Genomic DNA, 11,327 nt, shown 5'->3' with positions numbered 1-11,327 from the left:
TATTTATTAATTAATTCAATTTTGTTGGTTGTGAATTTAATAGCAAAGTACATTGCAAAGTGAAGTAAATTTTCTAGCTAGGACTATTAATTGCAAGAGGTACGTACATTATCTTATCTCTCATTTTAGTATTATTAAATTTTTGTTAGAGGAGTTTGAATATCTTAAATATTTATCCATAGTGAAGTAGGTTCTGAGATTAAAATTGTGTGTTGCGGTGATAACAGAAGGTTGAGAACTGTGTGTTTTAGTGAAGTAGGTTCTGGAAAATTTGTTTGTGTGCTGTGGAGCTATAAGGAAGAAACTTATTGTATGCTGTTTGAATTGTTTGACTTGTTGTTAACAGATGGTTAGATCACTATTATAGGGGAAATGCTGTCCGATTTTGTCTAGAATTATGTATTCTATTATTATATTTGAATTGTGTTGTGCTTATTTGATTGGATTTGATAAGATTGACTGATGACTAGGTTACTAATATAGAAGAAATGCTGCCCAATTTTTCATATGCTCGGCCGTATGCTTATGTAGTTTTTATTGTTTAATTTTTCATAAACATAGGAAAAGATATGGATAGAAAATGGATGTCAGCGAATAGGTTATCCGTGGAATATAAAAACGGGGTCGATTTATTCTTAAGATTTTGTTCGGAAAGACCTAAAATTTACTCGTTGCCCATGTATTAAGTGTGGAAATGTAAGGAAAATGGATCTTAGTAAGATCAAACAACACTTATTTTTGGTGATAGTGATGAGGAGGAAAATCCTCAACAAAATTCTGATATTGAGCCAGAGATTACAGATGAAAAAAATGTGCGAGGACGCACATGGATGAATAAATTGATTAAGAATAGAAGTGAAGGAAATCTTATACCTGTAAAGTTCAATGAGTATGGTCAAGTAATAGGTACCGCAAGAAGTAATCGATCTTCAGCGTTGGGTTCTATAGTGAGGACTATTGTGCCCATCACCTGTAACTCCTGGAACGAAGTTCCAACGGAGACCAAAACTCATATAGGGGATTTAATGAAGGTATGATTTAATTACTTCTATTTTACTTAAAGATTTTAAAATATGTGATTTAATATGATTATTATTTCAAACTTGCATAAAACTTTTTAGTTGGAATATAGCTCCAAAAAGCAGACAATGAAAGACGCAACAAAGATGTTCAGACAATGAAAGACTGACACGACAAGGAAGCACATCTTTAATGCTTTAGAGAAAAGACCAGATGAGTTTTCCCCTAGGAAACCATTTTGGATTTGAGGAGATCATTACAGATGAGCAATGGTTAGAATTTGTCAACTCAAGATTAACACCAGAGTGGAAAGATAAGAGATTACAAATACAAGAATATCGAAGAATGAACAAATACAACCACAACCTATCTAGAGGAGGTTACGTGCGTGTGGAAGAGATGCTTCAACAACAGACTGGGCAACAATTATCTGATATTGATAGAGCTGATTTATGGACGATGGGTCGACCGAAGAATAAAGAAGGAGAACTTATTGGAGAGGCAGCTGAGGTTCAAAAAAACATTGTAAGTTTTTATATATATATTGAACTTATATAATCTATTTATTTTAATATAACTAACTTAAATAAATTACTTTTATTTTACAGGCTCATTATCAAAAACTCATTGAGGAGGGTCAATGGGAACCCCAAGGCCCTGATGATGTGTTGGCGAGGGCATTGGGCACCCCCGAGCCACGAGGGCGTGTTCGGGCTAAAGGTCACGGTGTGTCCCCCGCATTGTTTTGGGATACTCCGAAACCTACCAAAATGAAAGAGCAATCGAAAGATATTGTTTCGGCTAGCGCTATGAGAAATGAGTTTGAGGAAAGACTTCGTCAACAAGAAGAGCGACATCGTCAACAAGAAGCGCGTCTAGAAGAACATTTTCGTAAACAAGAGGAAATGTTGAGATCTTTCATGGCCCAACAGAGTGGTTCAAGATCCAATATTGGAGTCCCACCAGTAGTTCCAACCCCACCGGGACCATCTTACTATCACCATCTTACTATGTGCCCGACCCTCCAGGGCCATCTTGCTATGTGCCCGACCCACCAGCACCATCTTACTATCATCCTGAACCACCAGTACCATTTGTGACTGATGTAATTTCAATTTGATAGTTGAAAATGACTATGTATGTACATGCATACACACATATATACATAATGCTACTTATTATAATGTGCAGGTACCTAGTTGTCAGTTATCCATTGGTTCACTATCCAATATTGTTGCATCAGGCAAGCTCATTGACAAAGAGTCGGGTAACAACTACCAAGTGGTGATTACTGACGCTATTAAGTCGGCGACACCTCTTCCTTATGAAAAACCTGATCAACATATGTACATAGTCATTCAGGCTATTGGGTATCCTATATCATGGCCTAAGGAATTGGTCATCATATCTGATGATATACATGAACAGGTGATGTATCATGTTTATATAATCATATTTGTTATTATATATTTCAATTTGTTTGTAAATTTTCTAATTATTAATATTATTTTATAGACTTGTTCTAGAAGTTATAACATATCAGAACGACCAATTGCTCCTTCAACACAACGACCCCGAGAAAGAATACAACGTTTGAGTGATCCTCTGACACAAGACACCAGTCCTTTGCAACAGATATACAATATTATATCTCGTTGGAATGACGATGACTGTGTCAATCCAGGCATAGATGTGGATGTATTCGGTCAGGATATTTCAAGTCTTTACATATGCAAAGAGGACATACTTTAATTTATTCGAATGGAAAAGATTGGACAAGGAGTTGTCGTTTGCTACATGAGGTATCTCACAAGTTTTTTACTTAACCTTTCCTATTTGATTTATTTTAACAACAAATTTCCTAAATTATATTTTTGACTACTACTCTTTTTTTAATAGGTTGTTATACAATTTTTTGGTAGAACAAGGGCGCCAAAATAAGTTTTTATTTGTCAATCCTAATGTTGTAGCCACTAAAGGAAGTTCATTTGAAGAGCGTGTTCAAGGTCTGTTCAAGCGTTGTCGTCAATTAAGATCAAATGAGCAACTTATGATTGTCCCCTGGAACCATGGGTAAGTTCAAAAATTTGTTACTGCTAGATACTTAGTCCTTATAACATTTGTGTTGGAGACTTATACCAAGTATTGTTTTTCTTGTGCAGTGATCATTGGATGTTGATTATATTGGCCCCATATGCATATTACGTTTGTTGTTGTGACGGTGAACTCAGAACTGGAAAACTGTGAAGAAATTGTGGCAGTAATAGTCAATGCTTTCAACCTTTTTCTAACCAGTCTACCAAAACCTCCCGAGATTCCAAATAATATAGAAATTGTGCAACCGAAAGTAAGTAACTACGACTTTAATTATTTTGAAAATTTATACTTGAATTTTACTAATATTTTTATATTAATTGCTTGATATTTTATTTAAATATTAGTGTCCGCACCAACCAAACAATGTGGCATGTGGATATTATGTGATGAGAATGTTCAAGAATTACATTGAACATTCACGACCTGGACGTTACCTGAAGAAAGAGGTATATATATAAATTTATACAAAGTTAACAATTTATTTATTATTAAAGTATATATAATCAAATAATGATTAACTAATATATTTTACTTTGTATTTTTTGTAGCTAAACACTACGCCATATACACCAGCACAAATTAATGAAATGCGACAACACTGGGCGAACCATATGCTACCGATAATTCAAAGTCATCGTCCCACACATTAGGTTTTTTTTTTTACTTTTACTTTTTCTTTTTCTTTCATACTATATGTCTAGCTAGCTTGTGTAATATTTGTTAATTTTGTATGTTTAACAACAAATATTACAATTTTGTATATTTAGCTAGCAAAAACATATTAGATATACACATTTCGGTTTTATTAATGAAAATTCAAATTTTAAATTTGCATATAATTTAGATTTTTTAATTAATATATTTAATTCTATTTCAAAAAAAATTAATATATTTAATTCTATTAATTAATATACTTAAAATAATTATTTAATTTAAAAAAAAAATACAAAAACCAATGATGACTCGTTATATGAGTCATTGAATGTCTACAAAGTCTCCTCATGGGAGACGTCATAGGTACCTACAACGTCTCCCATGGGGAGACTTTGTAGACATCCAACGTCTCCCCCTGGGAGACGTCATAGGGTGTACGATTCGATGGAATTGTTTGATCTTAAAGGGGATCTTCCATAATTTTGCACGTGAGGGGTTATTTTTTGGGAGACGTTGTAGGTATCTATGACGTCTCCCATGGGGAGACTTTGTAGACATCCAACGTCTCCCAGGGGGAGACATTAAATGTCTACAATATCTCCCCCATATAGCCATTAAATGCCTATTTTGCTGTAGTGATTTTACCCAAATTACATAGGTCCTAAAACATGGATCTAATATATTGAAAATCATAAAACATAAAAAAAATATATATATAAAGATGATCCTTAGGTATGCCTAGGCCGAAATCCCCATATTTGCATTCATAAATTACCACTAATCATTATACAAAGAAAATCAACATCAAAACCCTTTTATACATCAAACCATAATACCCTTCATGCAAATCAAACAACTCATTATCAACAAGATATCAAGAACACAAAGTACCCATTTTTCCTACCCCAAAACATAAATCCCCTTTAACCATAATCCCTCTAATAATCTATTCATCAAAACCAATAATAAAAAAATTTAGGGAGGGATTTCAATACTTCTTCTTGATAGAAAATCAAGAATCCAATAACCTCCTTGCTCAAACCCTAGGGGTTGTATATTTTGAATAATCAAGATGGAGAAGAAGATGAACAAAGTTAGAGACAACCCAAAATACTAGATTAATCAAAAGGAAAAACAACCAAAAACCTTACCGTAGCTTGAACCCTTTCTTCTTCTTCTCCTTCTCTCTAGAAATGGCAGCCACTCCTCTTAGCATGCCACTCCCTCTCTCTCTATTCTCTTTCTATGCCACGGCCAAATGGCCCTTTTTTCTTCATAACCCCTTTTTAATTCCTATTTTCCCCATAAAGCCATTACCAAAATTGATGGTAATTTCCCTAATTCACTCTTCAATTAAAGCCTAAAATCCTTTATAATAAAGGTTGATTTATTTGAATTAAAATGGTCAAATTTTTCCTTACCCAATATTAGCTCAAATTCCCCAAAAATCATGTCTAATTGATTGAAAAATATAAAGGAAATAAATCACTTCCTTTCCCTACACCAAACTGTCCACTCTTCTCATTTCCCCTTTCTTTCTATATTTTTTTTTCTTTTATTTAATTTAAATTACTCAATAATATCAAATAAATGGAAATTATAAAATGTGTAGAAAATCCACACATGTGCATCTTATTACCATGTACTTGCACACACTAAATCACTAGGGTGCATCACTATCTACCATGCACCTTAGTGCATTCAACCAAATCTCACATAATCACATTTTTAAAATAAAATAAATACAAATTATTTAACAAGTAGTTTTCATAAAAATATTCTACAACAATTCTAACAATTAAATAAAATGACAAACAATCAAGTAAAACAAACAACAACTAAATAAAATAAACAACATTTAAATAAAATAATTCATCACACTTGACACTTAAATAAAGTAAATCACAAAATTTTAATAATCTAAAAAAAAAAAATTGGTGCACTACCCTACTCTTGCCTAATTTTTTATAATCTTACTTAATTTTATCTTATTTTTCTTTGTCTTTTATCATATTATCGTGTAATTGTTTAATATCTTAACATTGTTTTTGTTCTCTTAATTTTATTTTATTTTTATTTTTACCTTAATTGTCATTTAAAAAAAATTAGTTTGTCATTTAGTTTACCATATGGATCATTTTAATTTTAGTTGGAATTTTGAGTACAACTATTATGAGCAATCAAATTTAAATTATGGAGAAATTAATGATATGTATGAATCCTTTGATATCCCAATTGCCCCTACCTATAATCCACATTTTTTATGGAGTCATACCCAGTCTCCAATAGGGCATGAATTCAAAATGCCTAATCCAAGTCATGTCCAATCCGACCTATCATATCCCATTCACCAAGAAACAAGCCCATCTTTAGAGGATACCCTACACCAGTTCATGAAATCAACCTACCAAATCTTAAAAGCCCAATCTCAGTCGATCTCAAAAATTGAGACAATAGTAGGACAACATGCAATTGTTATAGAGTCGGAAGAACAAGTTTATCTCAACCAACCCATTCCTAATCCAAATAGTCAAATTGAAAATGAAAAGGAGAATGAAGTTGTTGAAGAACTTGTAATATGCATCCAACCCCCTAATGAAACAAAAGAGTTGGATGAAATAATTTTCCATATACGATTCGTGCGCTTGCGAGTATAAATTTTTAAAACATACCCGTTTTGGGTCCATCAACCATCATCCGAAACTCTTTCTCCTTCGTAGGAGCACAGGCCAAAGTCTCATATTGACCTCCGAGGGTCTCTGATCACTCCTTTCTCTTAAATATAGTTGCACAAGGTAATAACTCAATCATAATAAGTTTTAATTTGGTCAAGAAAGAATTCAAATACAAAGTTCAAGAAGTTGATAAACTTACGAGGACGGTTAACTTATCGACGAGTGCAGTTCTTGAACTCATTTGACATAAAGAATTGGTCCTTATAGTCATTCGAGTGGATGGGAGGTCGATGATAGAGGTTGTGCTAGGGAATCTGGTGGGGTAGAAGAAGCCATCACCTCGTCCCTTTGACTCTGGATTGGCCTTGAGGTAGAATAAATACAAAATATCGGCAGGGGTGGGGACTTCCCATTCGTGCTTCAAAAATAAATACTTCAACCCTGCTAGGAGTCGATACAAATTCAGGGGGAGCTGGAACAGTGCCAATTCAACGTAGTTTAAAAACTCTACGAACTATTTGTAACGCCCTCCTAATCTAAGACCGTTACACTGTGTACTTAAAATTGTGTCAGACCTGCTAATCAGGTCATTTGGTTTAAATCGTGTGACTAAGGTTGGTGACAAGGGTTAAGGTTAAAATTTTTGGTCAAAGAATCATTGAATTTTATTCCAAAAGTTTTATATAACATGGGATCCCAAAATATTACAACTCATCTGTTAAAAAGGATAGATACATATCCAAAGTTACATCAGCCGGCCTAAACGGAAAAATAGGGCTATAACCCTAGTTCCTCTGAGATAACCTCGTCTATGATGGTCGAGCAGCCGCATATGTACACGCTGCCACCAAAGCTCTCGAACTCATGGCTGGTAAAGCTTTCCCTTTCCCTTACCTGCACCACAAAGCACTTGTGAGCCGAGGCTTAGCAAGAAAATTGAACGTGCAACAACAGAAAGTATAAATTTAAAATAACCATTCAATAAAAATCAGTAACATTAATTCATAGCCAGTATCATTTAAGTTCAATCACATGATCATTGGATCAACCTGGGTCCGCTGCCCTATTTAGTTGGCTTTTAAGCCACTTCCCCGGCCTATGCCCTAGGTACGTGACCATAGAGTCACCTAGGGCCTTGCCCTTAGCTCTAGCTCACTAGCCATAGAGCTAGCCCAACCCCCGTGGTTCACCATCGACCTTAGAGTCGATCAACGTAATAGTACGTTGCTAGTTTAGGCCAATGCCTCTCGACTAGCACACAGCGCGCTACTGCCGTCCTTAACTCATAAGTCAAGCCCTAATCTACGATTACATATCTTACTTATAAGAAACAGATGTGGATAGGCACATCCCGAAAAATTAAGCACATATTCATGCTAATCATATAATCCCATTGAATAACCATTTTCATAATACTAAACATATTCATATAACGGGGCCACATGCCCTAACCATAGAATTCATGCAACGAATATAAGCACTTAAGCATTTATCAACAAGCATTTAGAACAATAGCCTAACATAACCAATCCTGGGGCCCAATCTCTAATCATATTAATATATAACAGACGGGCCAAGCCCTAATCACATACAACACGTTCTGGGTGCAGTTTTCTTACCTCAGGTCCAAGCAAGCGTAAATAAGAACGACCCTCGAGCACAATCTCGGTTCTGAGCCCCTAGCGATACACTAGGTCACAACCATAAAGTAGGATTCTATTAATATTGAGCGATCAAAGGTTTCCTGACCAAGTCCTAGCCTCTCGGGCTTCGGGTTCCATCAAACCGGGCAGTGGAAACAATCCCGAGCCCTAAGGAAAAAGTTCTATTTTTAAAACAAACTCCCCAAGGAAAAATTGCCCAGGCGGGCTGCGACTTGCCCCCCTGTGGGTCGCGGTGTACCCCTTAACCAGCCTCATCCTCTTCTTTATCCAGAGGCACGGGCCATGACTTGGCCTATCAAGTCGCGGTGCGCCCCCCAGGAAGAGGCCTCCCAAGGTGCCTGGTTCAAGCTAAGTCGCGACTTGTCAAGAACAAGGTCACAACTTGGCCCCTCGAACCCAGAAATAACCTCCATTTCAAGAGCCAAATTCAATCCTAGCCATACCAAATTTCACCCCAAAACATAATTTAATTATCCTAATCACTCTAATATGTTCCCAGCAACAAAACCCAACAAAACTTAGTCTTAAAATCTCATCAAAACTCCAATTCAATCCATAAGCTAAAAGGGTTCAAGAATATCCTTAAAACAGCCAAGAAACTCATAATTTAAATGCTTAAAACATAATTAAAAGCTTACCTCTGATAAAGATTGAATCCCCCAAATTTAATAGTTTATTGACTTTTTTAATTATATGTAGCTTGCTCGATGATTTAGTGCAAACGAAGGGGTTGAACCACATGTACACTTTCATGCATCCCGCTTTAGTGTCCACTAATACAGGAACCAATGAAATACGTGCTAAAAATCTCTTCGATCAGTTTCTACAGATGGAGCTAGAGACACATTTTCTAATTTGTCCTTGGAACAACGAGTAAGTCACTTTAATTTTATATTCATATATTTTGTTTATTGATAAATATCTTACACAAGTTTTTTTACTGTAGCTATCATTGGATGTTAGTATTAATTCAGCCACACAGTCATTCGGTAGCTTTTTTGGATCCTGTAAACTCACATTTTTGTCCGGAAATCAAGGAGATAATTATCATGTAAGTTATACATATTACTTAATTGATTTATGATTTCATTTCAAACTCATAATTGGGTAAATATTAATATTTTGTGCAGGACATTGAATCAATATGATACACACCAAAGACAAAAAGAGTCAATCAATCTAAAAGTTTGCGTTCCTAAGGTAAGTAAATTATATTACTTATTGTATTAAAATTTTTGACATATTTTTATTATAATAACTTGCTAAATATAATACTTAAATTTAGATAACTATGTTGTAATAGTGTCGAAACCAAACTGGGCCAACCGAGTGTGGTTTTTACATTATAAAGTTTGCTAAAGAGTTGATTTCATAGCCTAGACCAAAGACCTACTTGAAAAATGAGGTATTGTTTTACCTTTTAATTTTAATTTAAACTATCGTTCATGATTTTATTTGGATGATTTCTAACTTATTATTTTAAATATTTTCTAATTAGTTTATGAATACGACACCATATTCGACTCACGAAATCAACGAGATACGGGATGAGTGGACTGAATCAATTATGGCATATCTTAGTTAGCAAATGAGCAAGTTGGTGAGGAAATTTTAGTTTAAGTAGGTTTAATACTTAGAAATTTAGAACACAAGAGTACCTATATACATAGATTAACTTTGAAATCTGAATTACTTTGTAGATTTTATTGTAAATGTTAATTTTTGATAAATGTTTAAAAAATTTATACTATTGTTTTTCTGTTTTTCCTGTTGTTTTTTTGGTCAAAATAGGCCAGGGAAATTGGCATAAACATTTGCAATTTCCTTGGTTAATACTTTATGTGACAGTTCCCAACTGATGCAAAACATACTCATTTTTAACATTTGTGGCAGTGCCCCACTGACGCAAACCATGCTAGCATTGTGTCAGTGGAGAACTGCCACAAATCTAGCATTTGTGGCAGTGCCCCACTGACGCAAATGCCAGACGTTTGCGTTAGTAGGGAACTGACGCAAATGCAAGATATGTGACAGTGTCCCACTGACGCAAACGCGTAGCATTTGCGTTATTGGGGCACTGCCACAAATAGAGCTGTAAATGTGGGCCGACCCTGCCCGATCCAGCCCACATTTTCGTGCCTCTGAATAATTCGGGTCGGGCCAGGCAGGACCCGTATTTCAATTCGTGCCAGGCTGGGCCGACCCATATTTGAAAGAGTAAGCCCAGCACGGCCCGACCCATTTTATTATTGCCAAAAAATGTGAGGATGAGAATTGAACCCTCCACCTCCTTTTTAAGGATCAATGGACTCTCCACCAATCCAAATACATTTCTTTGTTTAAATTATAGTTTTAGATATTTTTATATACTTTTTAACAATACTTTACCCAAAAGTATGTCAAAGATAATTATTAGAATTTGAATACCTACTAATAAATGTTAAAAAATTTAACTCACAAATCTTAAAATAAATTAAAATAATTATAAAAATATAAACATTGAGAAAAATAATAGATTTTTATTATCATTTTAATTTATAGATAATTGACAAATAAAAATTTATTATCATTATTAATGTCAAAATATCAGGCTTTTTATCGTGTCGTGCTTTCGGGTTAGTTTTTTCTTGCTTTCATGTCGTGCCTTCGGACTTGTTGTGTCATGCCGTGCTCAGGCCCATGTCGTGCCATGCAAATTTTCAATTCGTGTCGTGCCTGGCCTAAGCCCATATTTTTTTGTGCCGTGTCATGCTTGTGCCTCCCGGGCTCATGCCAATTTTGTGTTGTACTAGAAAGCCCGATCCATATTTACAGCTCTAGCCACAAATGCCAATTTGTGACAGTGCCCCACTGACACAAACGCCAGCTTGGTTTGCGTCATGGGATTCTGTGTCACATATAAAACTGACGCAAAAACCCAATTGTAGGAGTTAGTAACTGACGCAAATGACCTTTTTTTGTTGTAGTGTCTATTAAGTAAAAAAACCACAGAGAAAAGCATTTTTTGTAGTAATGTTACTTTCACATATCATTAAGGGTCATTTTGCTCGAAGTTACTTTTAGTCATCATGTTTATAGATGTATACTTGATTAACTAAGGAAAAGGAAAAAAAAGCACAAATTTTGAACTATTTGATTTAACTTGGGTTATTAACGGTAAAAGTCTTTGATCTTTTGATATAGTACTAGTTAAGTCCCTAATATTTTTTTAAGGCAA

The sequence above is a fragment of the Humulus lupulus genome, chromosome 8, assembly GCF_963169125.1.
Source record: "Humulus lupulus chromosome 8, drHumLupu1.1, whole genome shotgun sequence".
Classification (NCBI taxonomy): domain Eukaryota; kingdom Viridiplantae; phylum Streptophyta; class Magnoliopsida; order Rosales; family Cannabaceae; genus Humulus; species Humulus lupulus.
This window is presented reverse-complemented; position numbering follows the sequence as displayed.